The 24796-nt window shown below is 35.9% G+C and overlaps 3 long non-coding RNA genes across 4 annotated transcripts; all 3 read left to right on the plus strand.

Annotated features, from left to right (window-relative positions):
- Nucleotides 1-142: 142 nt before the first annotated feature.
- LOC106060543 (uncharacterized) lies at nt 143-1332 on the plus strand. Its single transcript, XR_001216453.2, has 2 exons — nt 143-667; nt 1121-1332. It is a non-coding gene; the product is annotated as an uncharacterized LOC106060543 (long non-coding RNA).
- A 2483-nt stretch (nt 1333-3815) lies between these two features.
- Nucleotides 3816-6579, plus strand: LOC106060544 (uncharacterized). Its single transcript, XR_008778737.1, has 2 exons — nt 3816-4138; nt 6288-6579. It is a non-coding gene; the product is annotated as an uncharacterized LOC106060544 (long non-coding RNA).
- A 7254-nt stretch (nt 6580-13833) lies between these two features.
- Nucleotides 13834-20318, plus strand: LOC106060545 (uncharacterized). 2 transcript variants are annotated; one of them, XR_001216455.2, is made up of 4 exons: nt 13837-13993; nt 14099-14264; nt 17102-19194; nt 19940-20318. It is a non-coding gene; the product is annotated as an uncharacterized LOC106060545 (long non-coding RNA). The 2 variants fall into 2 exon arrangements; XR_008778697.1 differs by having other exon boundaries at nt 13834-14264.
- Nucleotides 20319-24796: the final 4478 nt, after the last annotated feature.

Raw genomic sequence — 24796 nt, forward strand, 5'->3', positions numbered from 1 at the left:
TCAGAACTTTAAAAGATCCAAAATATCACGATGTCCGATGTCCGATTTTCATTTTCTTCTACAGTTTCTGAACGGAAGGATGGACAGACAGACCACACAAAACTCAGCTATTCCCCCTTTTGGGGGTCTCTAAAATGTACTCAAAATCTAGGAAGAAACATTACTTTATATCTCAGTATATTGTTATAATTGTAATTATTTTTGTCAGCATACTATTCAGTTGAGAAGGGCTAAAATAATCTTAAGTAAAGAATGAATAGAGTCAATTAAACAGATGTTACAAAACATTAGTCTCAACGAGCTGAAAGACACATCACAAAATAGAATACAACAGTGGCTCGATTATGTGCAGTGTTCAGTGGCATTCTCTTTATATATAGACTTTCACTTTCTCTCTCTCTCTCTCTCTGTTTCTCTCTCTTTCTCTTTCTCTCTCGCTCTCTTGCACTCTCCATTTCTAGTTTTTCAAGCAGACCTGTTTTTTTTTTAAAGATAAGACTTTTAAGGATTTTTTTTTCTCGGATTTGTTTCTGGACCTGGTTTCTGTTGTAAGTGATCTGAAAAACAAATTGACATTCTTGACTTTAAAATCCAAAGTGATTATAGTCAATAATGCGTCTTATATTTGTTCTGAGTGTGGTGGCAATGACCAGTACTTTAAGTCAAGGTAAAAGTATGTAGATTGATTATTCAAGGACTAATTGATAGTCGATGTGCGATAGATAAATAACTTCAAGACAATGTTAATTTAATGATAAATTTTATGTTTATACAGAGATAAACTTACATAGATAGATAGATAGATAGATAGATAGATAGATAGATAAATAGATAGATAGATAGATAGACAGACAGACAGATAGAGAGAGAGAGACAGACAGATAGATAGATAGATAGATAGATAGATAGATAGATAGATAGATAGATAGATAGATAGATAGATAGATAGATAGATAGATAGATAGACAGACAGATAGAGAGAGACAGACAGATAGATAGATAGATAGATAGATAGATAGATAGATAGACAGACAGACAGATAGATAGATTGATTGATTGATTGATTGATTGGTTGATTGACGTAGACATATCAAAACACGTTTCTTTCTTCGTCTTTCAGGTCAGTTTTCTTTCTGTGACCTTTGCCCCCAAGGGTTCAACAGGTTATGTACATTTTGTGTCAGACCAGCCGTCGTCACAAACAACTGTATCTGCGGCATCAGCGACCCCGAGTCCATTGAATGTCTGACCGCTAATCAGTGTGATGGAGTTGGGAAATAACGTGATAGATACAAATCACAAGTTCAATAATAAAATCATTCCAATTACTTACATTTGTGTGTGTGTGTGTTTATTTATTAAGCATGATTTGAAATGTACATTAAATTTAAACATATATTTATTTAGCTACTTTTAAAATTTCCTCAATTCCTTCTAAAATTAAATGTAAACTGAAGACTCGCTAGAATTAAATGTACTAAATTTACCACTAAATGTGACAAGTTAATATTCCAACTTACTGAATGTTCCATTACAAAAAGACATTTAGTCAATTTTAATGTAGGCCTACTTAACGAAAAGTCCTATAACTACTTTCTACAAGTAATAGTGTCCTGACACTTAATTCAGTAACGTCTTCGTACTAGAATAGTGTCCTGACAATCTATTCAATAAAGGAAAGGTTGAACAGAGTCTCAAAGAGTAAAGAACAAGTGTATACCGTTTGTGTCTGTTTTCGTATTTATAGCAAAATATCATCCACGTAAAGTACATTTGTCTTTGTTCTGGTTCTGAAGTATGTGCATGTGATGTTTTATTTTGTGTTTTTATTTAGAGAAGCAATGACGTGAAAATTGCACGTCTTGAAAAGGGCAGTGTGGTTTTACCTGCTCTTGTTATGAGTCTGTCCTGTGTCCAAGCGATAACTTAGTTTCGCTGATGTTTTTGCATACCTCTAGATCTAGACATGACTAGATTGAACTAGGAATACGCATAGGACGTAATCATCTTCTTCTTTTTTTTTTTTTTGGAAATAACGTCTGCATTTATTAAGATAAGATAAAATAAGACAGTTTTTACACCCGTTCAAGTATTATTTTGTTTCACGGTAACAATAATGTGCAATATTATGTCTTACGGAGCTGATTCAATGAGAAAGGTAAAAGAGTTTTTGTCTGCACGGTATTGGCGCACAAAAAAGTAGATCTATTTATCTATCCGCCTGGTAGTGTTAGTGTTTAAGGCGACCTTAAAACTCACTGCTCGCTTCCTTTCACGTGCTCTAACGGATTAATTCTCAGCATGGTTAGCTCCCAATGGGGTTTCTGATTCGGTAGTGTCGTATGACTGATCTCTTAAATCTCTGTTGGCGAACTTCAAAAGTCCCAGAGGACTGGCAAAAGGGAGTGATTGTAAAGCTTCCAAAAAAGGGCAACTTGGCAGACTGTAACAACTGGAGGGGCATTACTCTCCTCTCTGTCCCAGGCAAAGTTTTCAGCACTGTTTTGTTGAGACGGCTTCAACAGTATGTAGATGAAAGGCTCAGAGAAGAACAAGCAGGTTTCCGAAGAGGCAGATCATGTACAGAGCAGATTTTCGTTTTACGAAATATCATAGAACAAAGTCTTGAGTACCAACAACGGCTAACGATCAGTTTTGTGGACTTCAAAAAAGCGTTTGATAGTGTCCACCGAGAATCACTATGGAAAATAGTTAGAGATTACGGTATCCCAGAAAAATTCGTCCAGATCCTACGACACCTTTACAGTCAGTCTAGTTGCTGCATTAAAACAGAAGAGGGAACAACAGAGTTTTTTACAATCGAGACAGGTGTGAGACAGGGGTGCATCTTATCTCCCTTCCTTTTCCTCCTAGCCATCGACTACATAATGAGGAGAGCAATGAACCAGACTGCCTTTGGTATTCCATGGCATGAACAACTCCGATTGACGGACTTGGACTTTGCTGATGATGTTGCACTACTCGGGGCTACAAATAAATGCATTCAAGAAATGACGGAGAGCCTAGACAGAGAGGCACCCAAAATTGGCCTCCGCATAAACTTGGATAAGACTAAAATTATGCGAGTGGGATATAAGGCAAAGGGTGTCCCCGTCAGACTTGGCGAGTCAAAGCTTGAAGAGCTGGACAAGTTCACGTACCTTGGCAGCATCATAACAAATGATGGAGATGCTTACCATGATGTAGCGTGCCGAATAGGAAAGGCAGGGAGCATTTTCCAAAGGCTGCAGCCTATTTGGACTAGCCAAGCCATTGGACTCGAGACAAAAATACACCTTCTCAACACAATCGTCATTCCAACTGCTACATATGCATGTGAGACATGGAAGTCATCTGTCAAAATTGAGAAAAGACTAAATGTGGCTCAACAGAGATGGCTGAGACGGATTTTGGGAGTCAGTTACACAGACCGGATCTCAAACAAGGAAATCCTTTGCCGAACTGGGAGTCGAACACTTAGTGAGGTTGTGACTGAGCGTCGCATGAGGTTTGCGGGTCATGTTCTACGTCAAAATGAATTACGCACACCAAGAGTTGCGATAACATGGAAGCCAAAACGAGGAAAGCGCAAACAGGGACGTCCTCGTATTACCTGGCGACACACCTTCATGGAGGACCTCAGAACAGTGGACACCAGATGGGAAGAGGCTTCAGACATTGCCAGTGACAGATCATTATGGAGACAGCTTGCCGCCCAATGCGCCGAACGGCGCGGGAGGACCTAAGTAAGTAAGTCTAAGTGTCGTATGCCATGCGTTTCAGACATCACGATAGATTCGAGTTCGAATACTGCCCGACGTCATGACCTGCTGTCCTGCAGGATTCTGGTGCTAGGACGTAATATATATTCATTCCTCAAGGAAAGTTCAAAACTTGTCTCCTGAGTCTGCAGTGTCATGTCATATTTTGTTTTACAGTAAATTGTCAAAGATTTGGTTCTTACGTTTCAGTGGTAGAAGATAAGAAACAGAATGGTGTAGATAGCAGAGACTACACATGATCTTAAAGTTGTTTGTTGTACAGGTAACTCTTTGTTTGGACATCAAAAGCTCGAACATCAAGATGAAAATCTTGTTCCTATTGGTCACCTTCTGTGCTGGACTTTGTCTGTCTCAATGTAAGTCTATGTACTGGAATCTATCGGACACACTATAAGTTAATGTATTGGAATCTGACACAATTTTAGTTTATATACTAGACTTTGTCATGGGGTAGGTTTGTAACTTTGTAAGAGTATTGTTTACTTATGTAACTTTATGTTACTTTATGTAAGTTAATTAATAGTTCAACTAGGGCACGTTATTCTTTAGTAAGAAAAATAGAATACACTTTGTAGATAAACCTATTTCAATGTATTGTGGTGTTTTTGTCGATGAATGATGGACGAAGACAAGCTTTTATTAAGCTTGACAACAGCCTATAATCTACAACGCAGTTACTTCCCTTGACGATGGGCTCTATAACCTTCTTCTGGAGCCTATGTAAGACTTTATCTCTGAAACTCATCCTACAATAGTACAGTCCCTTGAGTTAGCCGATCATTGAGATGCTTAATATATCTCACTTTCTTACGATTGTTTCAAATAAGCTTACACACACATTCCCTGCACACACATTCCCTGAAGTCAGTGAATGCTTTCTCACACACACACTTTGTTCATTCTGACGTTGTTGTTTTTAATTAATACTCTTTATTACTTATTCATTTATGTTTTTTTGTTGTTTTTTTTTTTTGCTTTTTACACAAAATTACGAAATCCTTCAAACGGTGGCTGCAAATATTATTAACATTCACTAGAAGACCATTTGAAATAAAAAAAAAATAAAATAAAATAAATAACTACTGATTTAACACAAAACCTTTGCAACATGTCAAAAACTATTGTAATCTCTCTATATTAGGAATGTTCATGATTAACACAGTAATCTACCTCTTGTTTCATTTTCGGTTTCTAGGATCCTGCTTAGGGGTCGTTCGTAAATAACGTCACGCAAAAATGACCTTTTTTGACCCCCCCCTCTTCCCTGTCACAAAGTATCACAAAATCTCAGACCCCACCTTCCCCCTCTGCGTCAAGTCACAAAATAAAATTCGTGAAAATTATAATAATTTTCGAGCGATGAAAAATGACGTGTGACCTCTTCGAAAGTCCGGGCGATAGAAAGAGAATTTTGGCGATCTCGGCAAAATGAAGCGAAATGAACAGAATAATTCAAATCGGACAAATTCGTTACAGAAACTATAGCGAGAAATAATTGAAAGTTCCTGCGGATGTTTCACTCGTTAACCTCTGTGTGTTGTTGAATGTTCGTTGATGAATTCAAGTCCTTTATGCGATGTCACAGCTGATCTTTTGATAAATATATTGAATTGAATTTATTTCTCCATTTGATGTTTTCAGGCTAGAGATTTAGTATTTCTTGAGAAGAACAACGTGACATTCTCAGTCGGCAGTGCTAACATGATGTTTTCAGTTGAACTCCTCAAACAAGACTGAAATATCTCTATATTTTCAATGCTTTTTAGAGAATAACATTACCTGAGAAGTTCATGTACCTAAAAATGTTATTATTTTTCAAAGATTTTTGAAGATAAAAAAAAGTATTTTCTTTGTGTTTTTTTTCTGAATTTTAAATTTGTGACGACAAAAAATCGCTAACCCCCCCCCCTTTCCCCCTTGTTACAAAGTGTCACATTTTCTCAACCCTCCTCCCCCAAGAGAGTGACGTCATTTACGAACGACCCCTTACATTTATTTCAACAGGAGCGGGAAACAACACTGAGGAGAGTGGGACGGGCTGCTGGAGACGTTCTTTTGAGGAAAGGAAGGGGTCAATGTAGGGGTAAAGTCACGTGACTCACGTAATGTAGGCCTACGCGTCAGAATCTCAAGATTTGAATTTTTAAAAAAGTTATGTATAACAAATAGAACCCCAGAAGACAATCATAATTATGCATCAAGGCGTTATTCTTGAAGAATACGTTGTTTACAAATATATCTAGCTTCGACCAAATACGAGAACTTGCCCGTATCGGGTGTGGGAAGTTCCATATACTAAACATATATTCCTAGTCAGGTCGAGAAATGGGAGAAACCTAGTTTGGGAACACTATATAAGCAAGGGAAGACAACAACCGCTGTGGAGCGCTGTTTGTGTCTACGTCTTCGAATTATAAAGTGTAATTAAATCCAAATTAAACTTTGCTCCTTAGTAGAGTCACCTCCCTACAACACTATTTAAATGTTTGTTCTTCTCTATTGCAGTGGTGGTTCCACAAATAAATGTTTGTGAGTATTGTCAGGCAGGAAAAGTTCAATGTTTAAATAACTGTATTTCCATGGCGACGCTCTCTAACCCCGACGCCTACGTGAACGGACTATTCTGTATCTGTGGTGACAACAAGGTCTGCAAGGATCTATGTGCCCCTCTACTTGGGCAAATAGGAATTTAGAATGTGGTGTGCATGTAATCACATTCAGGTGTTCCAGTTCTTTGTATTCAACCAGATCCTTGAAGGCAGACTTGCCGTGAGAAAATAAACATTCACTTTCACAATGCCTTTTTTATTTGTATTCCCAGTTGAAAGTAATGTTATTCTCTAATGAGAAAGCATTTTAAAAATATCACGACTTTCTGTATAGTATTTCTTTTGCCATAAGTGAATTTTCTAAACTTGTCTTACATCATTTCTACTTCCACTAAATAAAAAACAAAACCAATCCTAATATCATCTAAATAAGATCTAGCCTTTTTCTTTCATTCAAGAGAGAGAAAGAGAAAGGAATAGATCTATTGTCATTTCACTTCATTCAAAAGGGGTGAGATAAACTATTACAATTAATTAAACTAAAAATGATCTTTCTTTTTATTTAGAGAACAAAAAAATAAACAAGGTTACAAAGACAGTTTGTGTGAAAACACAAACTCAAAATCGGCCCCCAAAGTGGTCCACCCAGGCAGGTAAAAAAGCAGGTTTCAATATTTTCCGAAGAATATCGGTATTAAATTCTATCAGAAGTGGTCCACCCAGGCAGGTAAAAAGGCAGGTTTCAATATTTTTAGAAAGAACATCATAACGAAATTCAATTAAAGACAAATGACAGAGAAGGATGGAGAAATGTTGACAGATCCCTAAGGGATAGGTGAAAGTGAAGTTAGATGTGAACCTGGCCTAACTGATGTCTTATAATGAGTATCTAATTGATCAAATTGTTCTGTAAATGGTCAATCTCTTATTCAAAGCCTCAAGAAAAAATAACAATTCCTTTAAAAAAAATTATTAAAAAATATCCCCTACCTTTATTCTGTTTCCATATGGACTTTTTTAAAGACAAAAAACCTATTTAGCATGCATATTAGATGGGCATATTTAAAACAACAATTAATAATGCAATGCAAATATTAAAGCATAGTACACTAACGAAAGAAATATTTTTTTTAATTTTTTGTACGGAAATGTTGTTTTTTTTCCTTGAGGATTTGAATAAGAGATTGACTCTTTACAAAACAATAGGGTTTGTTGGACTAGTCCGTTTCGTTTCTTTGATTAAAAAGTTTTGGGTCGGAAGTCGCTTTTTTCCCTATATATCTTTGTATTTTTCAGTTCTCTTTTCAAATTAAACTGACATTATTATGCTATAATTTTAAGTGTACCTGATAGAGAAAAAAATTCTGCACAAAAATACGGGTAGTTGGGATATAACCCGATAGAGGCTATAAAAAGAAAAGACCTGAAACTAGCGCGTGAAACTACACATTTACAGTACTTTATTTGATGAGTATTTTACCCAAGATCTGTGTTGTTTTTTAAGGACTAGCTTATTTCATGTACCCGGCATTTTCCGATACACAATTTCATACACAAAATAATTGTTGAAAAAAATTGTAGTGATTTTAAACTTTAAATGATTACTTAACAAGGTGTTACTCTAATCAATTTAGAATATTATTTTGTTATGAATGTCACTGTTTATTTTGTGTCTGTTCTAGTTTCTTAAATTTTTCTTGAGTTAAGGGGTCGTTTTTCTCCTAATGTGTATACCTGATTTCTCCAAGCAGCCTTTGTAAAATATTGGTCCTAAATAATGCTATGTTTATAAACGAAAAATCGCATGGCTGCATTATGATGAATGTACGTTTTAGTTCAATATATTTTATATTACTAGGTAACTATAAATAACCGCATAAATAGACGTAAGTTTAATTTTTTTTCTGTTAGATAAAGTCATATGGCAAATTTTTATTTATATCCTAATTCTAAAAAGGAATAGTAGTAGAATTATACAGTAAAAATAATCACTAAGATTTTCTTTTAATAGTTTTGAAAGTCTAACTGAGTTTGTGTTTTTGCAGATGTACACAAGCTACACTATGAGTCAGTCCATCTCTTCTAATTGTTTAGAAATGAGTGTAAAAATGTAGGCTTCAATATTTTTAGCCTGAATTTAAGAAGTTACAAACTTCAAACAACTAATATGTTACCTCTACCATAAAACTTTGTACTTCAAAAATAAATTTATCCAATGCTCGAAATCCTGCTTGTATACTTAGGCCCTATTTAAATCGATCCGGTATCAATGTATTAAGTAGCAATAACCCCGCAAATAAAAATTAAATGAAAGAAGATTGAGATATACATATATTTTTGTGACGGTACGCACCGGTACGAGGTACCGGCACCTTTTTTCAATGTCGGGAAAAATGATTACTTTTCTTGTAATTCAACGTTAATTGTTAATTTATTATTAGTTGAAAGTTAGGCAATCTATCACTGAGTACCGACATGCCGTATTATTAAAAACACCTCTATGTGAACTTCTCAATCATCTAGAGTCTTAGACAGTCATTATTTTAGACTAGATTTAAGTAGAGTCTAGACCTAGATTTAGTAGGCCTATTATTATAAAAAAAAATAATCAGTCATTATAGACATCATTCGCAATTTTATTATTAGGTCTAGACATTGAAAAGTAAATCTAATAATAAACTATAATAGATCTAAGCATGGGCGTAGCCAGGGGGGGGGGGTTCTTGGGGTTCAAACCCACCCCCACCCCCGAAATGAAATCCCCCCCTGGGGGGGGATCGGAACTTAGTGACTGATTTTTTTATTTGATTTTGTTTATTTTAGGTGAGATTTTAATACTAAACCATCACTTGCCACAGCACAGCCAAGGGGGTTTTCTGTTTAAAAACCCCTACCAGGGGGTTTTTAGTTTAAAACCCCTTTCTAGGGGGGTTCGAGTTTAAAAAACCCTACCAGGGGGAGGTTTGAGTTTAAAACCTCCTACCAGGGGTTTTTGCAGCTAAATCCCCCTCTTCTATAAAACAAAACAAAAAAAAATGCAAACGACAATCCCCAAATTCGAAGAGCACAGTTAAGAAAGATTTTGATTTTAAAACCCTCTCCAAAATTTACGACAAACCCCCTCTTCAATATAAAAAAAAGCAAATTACACACTCAGAATTCTATGACGGTATCCAAAGAGGTTTTGAGTTTACCTCCCCTCCCCCCCTTTAAGTAGGGTTTAAGTTAAAAAAAATACCTCTTCAATACCCGATATAAAAAAAAAGCAAATTACGCACTCAAAATGTTATGAGTGTAGCAAATTGGGTTTTGACTCAGTTTTGAGTTTAAACAACCCTTCAGCGGGGTGAGGGTAAAAAATACCTCTTTAATATTAAAAACAAAGCAAACTAAACATTCAAAATGTTATGAGTGTAGTCAAAGGTGTTTTGAGTTTAAACCCCCCGCAAGCGTGGTTTGAAGCTAAAAAATACATCTTCAATGTATACTAAAAGCAAAAGGCAACACTCAAAATGCCATGAGCGTTGCCAAAAGGGGTTTAAACTCCCTTTCAGAGGGGTTTGATGCTAAAAAATACCTCTTCAATATAAAAAAAAAAAGCAAATTACACACTAAAATTATTTGAGCATAGCCAAGCTAATTGGGGGTTTTGAGTTTTAATCCCTCTCCTACAAATGGCTTTTTAAAAAAGTTTAATACCCTTCCAGATGGTTTTGAGTTTAAAATCCCCCTACAGCGCGTTTTGAGGTGGAAAACCTGTATCTTCAATATTATTCTAGAGCAAACTACAGTTACTAAATTCTATGACCGTAGCTAAATGGGGATTTGAATTTAAAAAAAAACAAACAACTCCTGAGATTTTTTAGTTTAAAACCCCCAAACAGATGATTTTGACGATAAAACTTCTCTTTTCGATATAAAATCTAAAGCAAACTACAGTCACTTAATTCCAAGTGCGTATTCAAGAGAGGTTAAACATTTCACCAGTGGCGGGGCTCCATTAATAAAGTGCAGTGAATAGTCATCTGCCGAAATTGAAAAAAAAACTAAATGTGGCTCAACAAAGATAGCTAAGACAGCTCTTAGGAGTCAGTTATAGAGATCGGGTCTAAATCAAGGAAATCCTATGCCGAACTGGGAGTTGACACCTTAGTAAGATTGTGACAGAGCGTCGCATGAGGTTTGCGGGACATGTTCAAAATGAATTACCCTATAAGAAAAGTTGCGATGACATCCTAGTACAACTTGTCGCCACACACTCATGGAGGTCCTCAGAGCAAGTGGGAAGAGGCTTCAGACATTACCAGTGACAGATTTTTGTGGAAACAGCCTGCCGCCAAATGTTCCGAACGGCGCGGTAGGGTCTAAAAGTCAGTAAGAATAGCAGATTAGGTTTTTGAAATAAAACTTTTAATAGCAGGAAAATGCACCGTAGATACCTCAGAATATGCATTTTGTTGGCTTTCAATACCAGAAATAGTGCTTGGCGGCGGGGCTTCGCCCCGCGCTGGGGGAGCTCTTAGCGCTCCCCCAGACCCCCTTGATGGCAATGGCGGCAGTCTACAATTTTTCCACTAACTCCAGGAAGAACCTATTCTATGGCACAATAAACGTCTTCCGAAAGAATGAAGGATCAGAATGTAATAAAGATTATGTACACACACACACACATATATACATATTAAAAAAAATGCGCGGGGTGGTGGGGGGGGGAAGGAAAAAATCTCCCCCCCCCAACCCCCCCCCCCCCCCGAAAAAAATCCTGGCTACGCCCATGGATCTAAGTCTAAGTACTAACTTATTAAATAAGTCATTATAAGTAGAAGTATTATAATGAATATTGTATAGATTTAGATTGACTAGATTATAGATCTATAGATAGATCTCTAGTCTACTAGATTAAGTATAGAGTATAGTAAACGTATTACAGTATTATTAGATATATGTCTTGTCTATATCTAACAATCTAATAATTAAAAAACTTTAGTCTTTATTAATATCTAGACTTTTTTCTAATAAAAACTGACTATAGGCATAGCATAGGCTAGACTCGGCAATCTAGTCTCAAGATAGAATCTATACTATTACTAGATCTATTCGATTTTTATATATAGATCTAGACTAGAATTAGATTATAGATCTAAATATACTAATGAAGAGATGATATGAGGTGTTAGCTAATAGCGTTGCACAAGAAACAAACCTGGGTTTTTCTAAACTCTAATACTTGGTATGTAATAGTAAAACAGCACCTACCTAAATAAATCGTAACTAGCAATCAAAAACCTATATTTATTGTAGTATATATAGGTCTGTGGTTATATTTTATATAGCCTTCGTATCTTCTTCTATAGAGAAATGACTTTTGTAATTTCTTTTACTGAAAATTGGGCTATTCGCATAGACATAAATAAATATAGACTGGAAGTAGGAAGTTATTTTTATTTGGGGGGAGTCAATATGTTTTATGTACTATATCTATGTGAAAAAAAAAATGGCGGCGATTGAGCTATAAATTCTAGGACTAACATTTCAGCCAATATATACCTTTGATCTTTAGTTTTGAAAAGTGCAAAACTGCCATATTCCCAATATTTTGTCTTTGTTTTATAATCATAGACATAGGCAAATATATATAGGTTTGTGATGTGGATCTACACACTTATCTTTTCCCAAATATTTCCGATAATAATTTGTTCTTTATCGTCCAGTCTATATATATATGTCTATGGCTATTCGCGTCTGACACATATAATTTTTATGTTCAGCAACAAACCCTATTAGATCAATTAGGCCTAGATATTCATTATAAGACATCAGTTAGGTCGGGTTCGCATTTAACTTTATATTCACTTTCACCTATCCTTTGGTCTGATGGACCGCTGGGGCACCACTCAAGATCTGTCAATCTTCTTTCTCCATTCTTCTCTGTCATTTTTCTTTGATAGAATTTCATTCTGATGTTCTTTCTGAAAATATTGAAACCTGCCATTTTAAATGCCAGGGTGGACTTCTTCGGGGGGTCGATTTTGAGTTTGTGTTTCCACACAAACTGTCTTTGTAACCTTGTTTTAGTTTATTTTTCATAAAGTCTATTTATTTTTAATAAGCATTACGTCATTTCTACTTCCTATTCAAAATTGACTCAAAACCAGGGCCGGTCCTACAGGTTGCGGGGCCCTATACGAAACATATTGCGCGGGGCCTAATTTGGGTTGTGATAAGGATAATAAGTGAAAATTAAGATTTTGTATTAGAAGATAGATTCGTATTTGCATTTTATTTATATAGTTTAATAAGTACAAAATCACTGTCAAAAATTATCTTTACGAGCAATCTACAGTAGATAATAGTTTTCCAACATAAAGCCGATAAACATTCAGATCTGCCTTTTAGATTTACTATCGACTAGCAAAATATCACTTTTGTTCAAGGAGGTCGCGATAGATTTAGATCTATATTTGTAATAATTTGTATGCCAGTGACTATTAAAGTACATTAAGTATTAGAACTTCTTGTTTTGGTTAAAATTCGTCTTATTATTGCATTTTTAGTAAATGAAAACTGACAATGCCGTTTCGTTTTTTTAATCGCGAGTAGGATTGGCGTTTTCCATATTAAATGACACCCCAAAATGACAATTTTGTCAGTTTTAAGTAGATTTGCATCAATTTTCAGAAGATTTAAATAATTTCAGGAGATTTTCATGACTTTTTCTTATATTTTATAATTTCAGGAGAATTCCAGGAACTCTTTAATAATTAGTTAAAATGGTTTAATATAATAATTTACACCTTGAATAAGCATCGCGCGGGGTCTATGAAAGTGCGGGGCCCACTTCGGCGTATAGGTTGCAGTGGCTTAAGACTGGCCCTGCTCAAAACACTGCATGAATTTTTTTTAAATAACTTGAAAAAAATAGATCTACTGTCATTTCGCTACATCCAAATGGGTGAGATAAACTAATACAATGGGTGAGATAAACTAATACAATGGGTGAGATAAACTAATACAACAAATAAAACCAAATTGATATTTCCATTTACTAAGAGAACAAAATACCTAGAGAAATGTAGAAAGGGGAACGAGCATGTGTGTACGAAGGACTTTTTGTTGTTGGCGTGGAGGGGAGATAAGTCAAAATGTTACTAAAATTAACGGGCCCAAAATATGAGAGCGTGTATGTGTTTGGGTGCATTATGGAGCGGGTCTTTCCAAATCAAGTCTATGGGGGAGAAAATACGAAAACAAAATGGGGGTTCATGAAAGTTATAAAAAAAAAGACAGACAACGGGCTGAAAATGTAAAATGTGGCCCGTTTCTTTAAAAAAAAGAACAGAAAATGATAAACAGTAAAAAGCCTTGGAACAAATCAACGGGCGTAACCGGTGCGTACTGCTAGTCAAGATATAAAGGAAAATCTAAATCAAGCACTAGTGTTTTTTTTTTATCTTTACTCAAATGTTACAGACATTCTCTTTAACACTTTAGTCAATTCGTCTTGGAACTCAGCGGCGTGTCTTGATTAGTTCACTTTATGTAACCAATGCCTTAAATTATTCTCTCGATAAAGAAGTAACACTGATGATAAAATATTCGCTGGACAGGTATGATGAGTCACTAAGACTAGAAAGACGAGAAGAACTTTGACAACATCTTGTCGTGAGTGACAATGTCCATCTTGTGGGTCAGTTTATCTTAAAATAACTTGGTCGTGCTAGAAGGCTGCATAATTAATATTTGTTGAATTAATGTGTTCATTTTTAGAATGTGTTCAATCCAGAAGCTTATCGTCGTGTACAGAAACATTAGATAAAATATTCAGTAACATCTGGCATGGTTCCATAGATGAATAGCTTTTACATTTCTAGACAGCAGACGACAAAGATGACGATTCAGGTTCTCTTATTCTTACTTCTTGCCTATTGCCATGGTAACTTTATTTTTAACTACGAGTTTTACTTTCTTTATTTATAGTTTTTATTATTTTGTGTGTGTGTGTGTGTGTTTTTTAGTTTTATTTCTTTTTGTTTTGTAGATAGTCGGGAGTACAAGTCAAATCATCAATAGATTTAAGAATTATTTTTTTTTCAAATTCACAGCAATATTAAAGATTTCCAAAGAAAAAAGTGTTGTTGTTTTTTTTTTAAGTAATCATCTTTTTGTTTACTAATTGGATTTTACAATTTGATTCTGCAGTGTTAACAAATAGTATATTACACAATTCTGTAAATTAATGGTGTATTATACACCAAACAAAAGTAATTTTTTATGGATTTGCCTTCAATTTATGAAATTCTCTTAAAGTTCAGCCTGCATAGAAAGATAAAAATAATAGTGACATAGGTCTATATAGTTGTACATTGGGTCTGATAGCATTAATAGTGACATAGGTCTATATAGTTGTACATTGGGTCTGATAGCATTAATAGTGACATAGGTCTATATAGTTGTACATTAGGTCTGATAGCATTAATAGTGGCATAGGTCTATATAGTTGTACATTGGGTCTGATAGCATTAATAGTGACATAGGTCTATATAGTTGTACATTGGGTCTGATAGCATTAATAGTGGCATAGGTCTATATAGTTGTACATTGGGTTTGATAGCATTAATAGTGACATCGGTCTATATAGTTGTACATTGGGTCTGATAGCATTAATAGTGGCATAGGTCTATATAGTTGTACATTGGGTCTGATAGCATTAATAGTGACATAGGTCTATATAGTTGTACATTGGGTCTGACAGCATTAATAGTGACATAGGTCTATATAGTTGTACATTGGGTCTGATAGCATTAATAGTGGCATAGGTCTATATAGTTGTACATTGGGTTTGATAGCATTAATAGTGACATCGGTCTATATAGTTGTACATTGGGTCTGATAGCATTAATAGTGGCATAGGTCTATATAGTTGTACATTGGGTCTGATAGCATTAATAGTGACATAGGTCTATATAGTTGTACATTGGGTCTGACAGCATTAATAGTGACATAGGTCTATATAGTTGTACATTGGGTCTGATAGCATTAATAGTGACATAGGTCTATATAGTTGTACATTGGGTCTGATAGCATTAATAGTGGCATAGGTCTATATAGTTGTACATTGGGTTTGATAGCATTAATAGTGACATCGGTCTATATAGTTGTACATTGGGTCTGATAGCATTAATAGTGGCATAGGTCTATATAGTTGTACATTGGATCGATGTCATTAATAGTGACATAGGTCTATATAGTTGTACATTGGGTCTGATAGCATTATTAGGTACATAGGTCTATATAGTTGTACATTGGGTCTAATAGCATTAATAGTGGCATAGGTCTATATAGTTGTACATTGGGTTTGATAGCATTAATAGTGACATAGGTCTATATAGTTGTACATTGGGTCTGATAGCATTAATAGTGACATAGGTCTATATAGTTGCACATTGGGTTTGATAGCATTAATAGTGACATAGGTCTATATAGTTGTACATTGGGTTTGATAGCATTAATAGTGACATAGGTCTATATAGTTGTACATTGGGTTTGATAGCATTAATAGTGACATAGGTCTATATAGTTGTACATTGGGTCTGATAGCATTAATAGTGACATAGGCCTATATAGTTGTACATTGGTCTGATAGCATTAATAGTGGCATAGGTCTATATAGTTGTACATTGGGTCTGATAGCATTATTACTGACATAGGTCTATATAGTTGTACATTGGGTCTGATAGCATTATTAGGTACATAGGTCTATATAGTTGTACATTGGGTCTGATAGCATTATTAGTGACATAGGTCTATATAGTTGTACATTGGGTCTGATAGCATTATTAGGTACATAGGTCTATATAGATGTACATTGGGTCTGATAGCATTATTAGGTACATAGGTCTATATAGTTGTACATTGGGTCTGATAGCATTAATAGTGGCATAGGTCTATATAGTTGTACATTGGGTTTGATAGCATTAATAGTGACATAGGTCTATATAGTTGTACATTGGGTCTGATAGCATTAATAGTGGCATAGGTCTATATAGTTGTACATTGAATCGATGTCATTAATAGTGACATAGGTCTATATAGTTGTACATTGGGTCTGATAGCATTAATAGTGACATAGGTCTATATAGTTGCACATTGGGTTTGATAGCATTAATAGTGACATAGGTCTATATAGTTGTACATTGGGTTTGATAGCATTAATAGTGACATAGGTCTATATAGTTGTACATTGGGTTTGATAGCATTAATAGTGACATAGGTCTATATAGTTGTACATTGGGTCTGATAGCATTAATAGTGACATAGGTATATATAGTTGTACATTGGTCTGATAGCATTAATAGTGGCATAGGTCTATATAGTTGTACATTGGGTCTGATAGCATTATTAGTGACATAGGTCTATATAGTTGTACATTGGGTCTGATAGCATTATTAGGTACATAGGTCTATATAGTTGTACATTGGGTCTGATAGCATTATTAGTGACATAGGTCTATATAGTTGTACATTGGGTCTGATAGCATTAATAGTGGCATAGGTCTATATAGATGTACATTGGGTCTGATAGCATTATTAGGTACATAGGTCTATATAGTTGTACATTGGGTCTGATAGCATTAATAGTGACATAGGTCTATATAGTTGTACATTGGGTTTGACATCATTTAGCTTCTGCAATGATCTCATGAATTTCCCCTTTCTAGCTATACTTTAATGTTACTATTAACAATCTTTAAATTTTGTTCTTCTGTTGCAGGTTTCCTTATACAAAAGTTTGACTGTCTGACTTGTGCTGAGGGGGACACTTTCTGTCTGTCGAATTGTATCTTCACCATCTTCCCAACCAATTTGTGCTCTAACTGTCTGCCCACTGACTTTCAGTGTTTGTCGTCTTGCAAGCTGATTGGATGATGTGGTCACGTGTTATGTGCTACTGAAGGACATTTGGTTTATGTATGACATTGTATGTGAATATGTTAATGTGTTAGAATTGTGCTGGTATTCAACTATAAGGGTATCAAGAAACTAAAGACTGTCTTGGACAAAATATGCCGTGTTTAGTTGCGAATTGCTTTTTAATGCTATCGACACTTTTCAAAACACTTACATTGAAAGTTGTTTTCTGTTTTTAAAGTAAGGAGTCCTACTAGAACAATATTTTGTAGCTTGGAACAAAGAAACACCTGAAAAATTCAGTTGTTTATAAAAGAGAGAGCCCAAACTCAGTTTCTAACGTTTCTGTTCTTAAATTAGAAGCAAGCTAACTCTAGTCTACATTTTGAAATTTTGAGGATTTTTTGTTTTGTTTCAGTGTACCTCGAGTTTCTTCCTTCATTTCTACGGTCCCTTTTATGCCCAGCGCCACCCAACCGCCCCCATTGTGCCGAGCGCCCCCTAACCCTTCCTTTTGACTCCCAGCGCTCCCAAATATCAAGAAATCGCTCCCAGTGGGGCGCTAGACCCCGTTGAAGAACACTAACAATAATAATGTGCAATTACAAATATTTTTACTGGTTGCTTAAATCTAGCGCAATTTCATGCTTTTAACTTTCTCAGTACGCTATGGTCCTATACCTTGTTTGGACCAGTTCTAAAGGGGTAGGGGAGAAAAAAGGAGGTATCTGGGTGATCGATTTTTGAATACATTTATTAAAAAAAAGGTAAACGACCTGAATTCGAAGTCGAGGGCTAAAGCCTCCTCAGCCTCATCAAGCCAATACTCTAACCAATGTGCCATGTTTGTGAAAATAGAAGGTTTATTAATTATCTATTGTTAGTTTCAAATTTTCCTCTCTACAAAGTATAAAGGGGACTAATTCAGTTTATACCACCACATCAGTCAACATCAGTCAAGTACAATTTCTTATCTTTTTTTTTTAGATACCAAACAAAAAAAATATTACCAATAGTTAACTAACTAATTGGATATTTTTTTTTATTGATTCTTGTGTTGTCAGGTAAAATAAATAATTGTGTAAACTTTCATCTTGATCCGAGATCGGAAGTTGGAGAAATAACATGTACAAACATTTTACAAGATAGTCCTATACATAGAACTAAAGATCACAATGGATAGAATTAAATGGAACATTAACATTCGTGAGTGAGGTGAAGTGAAGTATCTTACAATGGAGTATTCTGGAACGTTCATTGTAGAAACACCTTTGAAAGTGTAGTCGTAAAGGAATTATCAAAGTATCAAAAATCAAATTGTGTTTCAGACACAATTCTAACAATCCAAATCAATGAACTTAGGCATGGTAATACCAGACATGGTTTTGAGGTTTTATTCTGTCACTGCGAACTTTAACTCTTCCCTTTGAAAGTCAATCTTTCTTCCATCTTTTCAATTTGGAGCTATAGGTCAGATGATGAAAAGGTCATCTGTTTATGTGGCCTACGGTTTACGAGGGTGTCACGTGGCCGACACATCGACCAACCACCTTTACTTTTCCCCAACTAATGTCAAGTACCCATTAGAGATGGGTGGACTCAGAGGCGGCCAAAGATCCCGAAATTAAAAATCTCAGTCTTCAACAGAATTCGAACCGGGGACCCCCAGCGCTTTACCGCTCAGCCACCGCACAACTGCAGCTATAGCCTAATAATGACAGCAAAACACGATTTTAGACTATTCCTGACTGTTTATCTATTTATTTGTATTTTTTTTTATGCCAGAAGATAGTAAAAAAAATATCTTTGACCTATTTTTACTGAAACATTCTAAATATAGAGCTCGCGGTTTTGTGAAAACATAAGGCGGACTAACTGCACAGAATTATTCAATTAGAACAATGAAGCTGGTAATAGTCCTTGTTTTCATAGCCGTAACATCCGGGATCTCTACAGGTAATACAACATCATCAATTATCTAATGTATGCGATGTTTTAAGGGATTGTTATTTTAAAAAACTACTTCAATTGAAACGTACACTTGACTGATGCTGATAATATTCTAACTAGTATGTAACTGACTTTATTTTTTTTTTACAATCTAAATTCTTGGTAGTTAAACCCAGCGGCTACATTATAAGATCCTGAATGTTGTTAAAATATCGATCTTTGAAAGACCGAACTGAAGACTTCATGCACAGCTTTGAATACATGTAGTATTATGTTGGTAAGAGAGGTTTGGTAATTGTGCATACCTGACAACGTCGTGGACTATTCGTCACTTGATCTTTAATTTTAATACCTTAGGAGAGAGAGAGAGAGAGAGAGAGAGAGAGAGAGAGAGAGAGAGAGAGAGAGAGAGAGAGAAAGAGATGCTTCAGAACCGACGGGTGTCGAGTTCAGGTTCAAACTGAGGTCTTAAATTTTGAGATTTTTTGGACGCTCCTGAAATGGCCTGAATCCACCCATCTCTAATGGACACATGCATTGGGCAGTAAATGCGGTTGGTCGTTGTGCTGGCCACATGACGCCTTGTCAACCATTAGCTATAGAAACATAAAAACTGAAAATCAATTTGTAGATCTAAAAGTCTGAAAGAGTACCTTTCCTTTCTTTTCCTATCTAAAATAATGCTACTAAAGCATGATGTGTGAAGTGCAATCATTTAATGGTTGGATCATTGATGTCTTCTTTTTTTCAGCTCTGCTGACAGATCTTTTAGGGTTAGACTGCCTCACATGTTTACCCACAGACTTCTCGTGTCGGTTCAGGTGCCCGGAACTATTGCGAAGGCAGCTATGTCAACACTGTTCTCCCAGCGACCCGGTCTGCATGCCGCTGTGTCTGAGGACTCTGAGACGTCGACGTGACATAGAATGTTTGATGTGTCATGAGAACCTTTCGTGTTTAATTCAATGTGGCTACGTGGGTGTTAGCGTTGGGAAATAAAACCCAAAGATCTAATTCGAGTATTGTTCGTGCGAGTAGCATTTCGCTTTTTTTGAGTTCTTCATTAAGAGATTCGATTTTTAATTTTTTGTGAAAATAGAATGTAAAAATAAATTTATATGTTATATGTACTCTGTGGAGTCAGTGTTTCTTATATATGCTTTATATGTTAATTTAAACTGTTCACCAAACGTCAAATAAAGAAGAACTTGACGAAAGGGAACGAATAGCTATTGCTAGTTTAAATATAAACTAAAAAATAAATGAAACGGTGACAAGCGGCAATCGTCAAGTTTCGTTTCTTAATTATCCCTTGGGCCCCACATGAAAAGGTCTTTTAAGTTAGTCTTGAATGGTTCCTTCAATGGCAGTGTGCAACGCTAATTCCTAACAGTATAAATCTACATGTAAGTGCAGTCGTTCTATGAAATATTAAAGAGGCGGGGCAGTTTTTACACTGCTATTTTTTTATTGAGAAGATTACATTGCCAAAAACACACAAGACACAAACAACAATTAAGGTTTACATCGTTCAGACATTGTTCACAGGGGCGTAACTAGGGATTTGGGGGCCCAGGGGGATTGACCTCTTTGGGGGCCCCTTACATTTTGACATTCGACATATGACATGAGATAATGTACGCAAATATATATAAGCCCAAAATCAAATTGGTTCATTATATCAGTAAACTTAACAAAAAAGTAATCATGAAGACTCTTTTAATGAATAATGCCGTTGTTTAATAGTTAAATAATGCACAAGTGACAAATCTAAACAGATATCGCTTCACGTCGTGCATTCTGTGCAGCAGAGACATCTATAACATCAACTACATCGATACTTTCTAGTATTTGTGACTTTACTGAAATTAAAGCCATGATAAGCCTTTCTTGCGTCATTGTGCTCCTGAGATAGTCTTTGATGAGCTTGAGCTTTGAGAATGATCTCTCACTTGACGTAATGGAAGTGGCCTGAGTTAGCGGTATTCGGAGGAGGTTGCAAAGTTTGAGCACACGTTATTCCCATATGAAGCCTTTTTCCTCAATATGTCTATTGGTGATTGTATTACTGGTTTGTTGATGAAAAGTGCTCGTGCATCAATGACATCTTTGAAAAAGCGATTTTCCATTTATTTCATCATACAAACAGGAAAAGTAGCACAGTTTGTCAGAAGCCTGTCTTCATTTAACAGGTGTCTTGTTTCAAGAAGAAACCCAAAGGTATCCATTTTCTTTCCAGCCTTGGAATCTGCCCTTCATCTCCATATGAAATCTGTCCAGCACTTCTGTCGCAACACGTTTGAATTGCGGTTCTATTGACAGTTCCTACATTAGAACTCAACTTCCCATCAAGTCTTTTCTTTCTTCTGGTTGTTTTGATTACAGGGAATCCATAGTATTCACTACCTACTTTTGCTTTTTCGATGGATTGGGTTTTTGTCAGTTTCTCATTATTTTGCAGAAAGGGTACTAATTTCTTTAGGAGCTTCCCGTATATGCAGTCCAGACTTTTGTAGTTTCTTCTGAACTATATTAATTGGGCGCAGGAGCTTTGACCAGAATTCAAGATAGGCAAAAAATTCTTAATTTTCCACTGCATGAAGTTGATTCTGTGCTAATATTATATGGTATTACGTCATTGTTGGTTGTTTATGTTTTGTGCGAAAGCAAAAAGATTCAGAGCATACAAAAGTGGGAAAGATCCATATCTCGTTATGCTCGAGTATAGAAATACTCCGATAAGTGGACTGCCGTATTCACCATCACAACTGCTGACGAGTAGAAGACTCAGGGAATCATTCCAACTGATCCCAAACTATTGAAACCATCGGTAGCTGAAAATGCAGAGACATTACTCAACGAACGACAGATGAAAAGCAAAGTGAAATACAATGCAAAACTACCTAAAGATTATTCTGTCGGAGAGTCCGTCTATGTCGAACATGGCAGAAAGCAGTTGTCATAAAAAAACATTCAGCACCCAGATCTTACACCATTAAGACAAACGATGAAAAAACATGCAGAAGAAACCAACGCTTTTTGAATAAGAGTTTCGATCAAGACATCTCTGGGTACTATGATACCGATGAAGACAATGAACTGCAAACTGTTGGAACAAACGAAACAGACAGTTATAGACCAACGTCTAGAGAACTTGTTGTGCCAGTCAAGACAACCAGAAGTGAACGAATTCTTAAAGTTCCTAGTAGACAGGGCCGGCCTTAGGCCTCTTCAGCCTATGCGGTCACAGTGGGCCCCGCGCTTTCATATGCCCCGCGCTAATTCTAAGTATTAAATTAAACCATTATAACGTAAATAAATTAACAGGGTTTTCGCGACCTCCTGATTTTCCAGGGCCTCCAGGAAATCTCACGAGAAGGCAAAATATACGATAAAGTCCTCAACTTTTTTTGAATTTATTCAAATCCCCTGAAGAATAGACCAAATTGACATTTTGGGGTGCCTATAAATAAAAAGTGGCATTGCGAGCTTTCATTTGATAAAAATTTATTGCAAAGACGAAAGTAGGCCTATTTTCTAATTAAAAAAAAATAATTTTGACATTATGCTTATCTACCCAGACTAGGCCCCGCGCGATCCGTTTCGCATAGGGCCCGCAAAAGCTAGGGCCGGCCCTGCTAGTAGATATCACTCTTAAGAACTTTAAAAGAAAGGGTGTGATAATAACTTCAAAAGGAAGGATGTGCTAATATTATATGATATTACGTCATTGTTTGTTGTTTATGTTTTGAGCGAAAGCAAAAGGATTAGATGGAAATAAAAAGGGAGTGTCCATTGAATGGAGGAAAGATAAATAGAGGGGTAATAACTCGAGTGTGACGTTTAATTCTGAAATTATAGACGCCAAACCCGAATAATGGACTATTTTAGCATTATTAAGTATAACTTTTAGATCTGTTAAACTCGATTCTGTAAATTTTGCTTCAAGGTTAATTAGTGTAGCCATAAAATACTCGCCATTTAGATCTATTATTTGTAAAGGTAACAAGATACCTGGAATTCGCTGTATATCATGTAGTTTTATTCGTGGCAACAAAGTTTAAAATGTAAAACTAACTTTAAAAAAAACTTTGATCTCTGTGGGAAAAAATATTTTTAAAATGTCAACAAAGTCAACGTACTGATAGACCTAGATCTAGGTTTAAAATGTTAACAAAGTCAACGTACTGATAGACCTAGATCAAGTTTAAAATATCAACAAAGTCAACGTACTGATAGACCTAGATCTAGGTTTAAAATGTCAACAAAGTCAACGTACTGATAGACCTAGATCTAGGTTTAAAATGTCAACAAAGTCAACGTACTGATAGACCTAGATCTAGGTTTAAAATGTCAACAAAGTCAACGTACTGATAGACCTAGATCTAGGTTTAGTCTTTGTGATAAATTTAATCCATAAATGTTGAAAAAGAAAAGACACCCGATGACACTATTTTTCAATCAAATATATTAATTTATGTATTTACAAATAAATTTCGGACACCCATTTTCGGGCCCCCCAGGGGGGCACGGATTTTCTAATTCTCCCCACCCCTCCCACCCCTTAGTTACGCCACTGATTGTTCAGACATCGTCCAGACATTGTTCAGACTTCATGATCACTGCATACACGAGTGTTTGCTGTACCGATGCATGGGCGACCAATTATATATCTACCTTTATATAAAGAATTATTTTTGTCTTACAAAACAGGTCTATAATTAAAACTTTTGTTTTCCCTTTAGGCCTAGCACCGGTTACCCCCTAGGCTTCATATTGTTTATTATGTCCGCAATATCCCCTCCTTTATTAAACTTCCAATAAACGGACCCCATTTGAACGATCCCATAAACTACTTTTTAGCCCGTGAATTATTGTATGTGTGAGTATGAAATGAAACGGCCTGCTCTCTTTTTCTTTCATTTTCTCTCTCTCTCTCTCTCTCTCTCTCTCTCTCTCTCTCTCTCTCTCTCTCTCTCTCGCTCTCTCTCACCCCTTTATTTATTTTGACAACCTGACATAGACTTTTGATTTGGTTTGGACCGACCAGTTGTATAACATTTGAAACACACACATGCTCCTGAATTCTAATATTTCTTATACGCTCCCTTCCAATCGCAACAAAATGTTAGTCCAACGTAAAATTGTTTTTACTTTTATTCAGCTTCTCAATTGAAAATCAAATTATTTACTAGGCCTAGTCTATGTTATTGTCAAGCGCCCTCCTCCAACACACATCCGCAGTCGCACCTTTCGGACCTTTTTTTGTTAGCATCCTCCAATTGACCAGTCATCACACACTTTTCAGCTTTTAAATTCTAGATAAAGCACTTTGAGGTCTCAAGTCACTGATTGACTTCATTGAGGCTTCGAATCATTGACTTCATTGAGGTTTCGAGTCACTGACTGACTTATTTGAGGCCTCAAGTCACTGATTGACTTCATTGAGGTTTCGAGTCACTGACTGACTTCATTGAGGCTTCGAATCATTGATTTCATTGAGGTTTCGAGTCACTGACTGAATTATTTGAGGCCTCGAGTCACTGATTGACTTCATTGAGGTTTCGAGTCACTGACTGACTTCATTGAGGTTTCGAGGGCCGGCCTT

Source organism: Biomphalaria glabrata, chromosome 6 (assembly GCF_947242115.1).
Source record: "Biomphalaria glabrata chromosome 6, xgBioGlab47.1, whole genome shotgun sequence".
Taxonomy (NCBI): domain Eukaryota; kingdom Metazoa; phylum Mollusca; class Gastropoda; family Planorbidae; genus Biomphalaria; species Biomphalaria glabrata.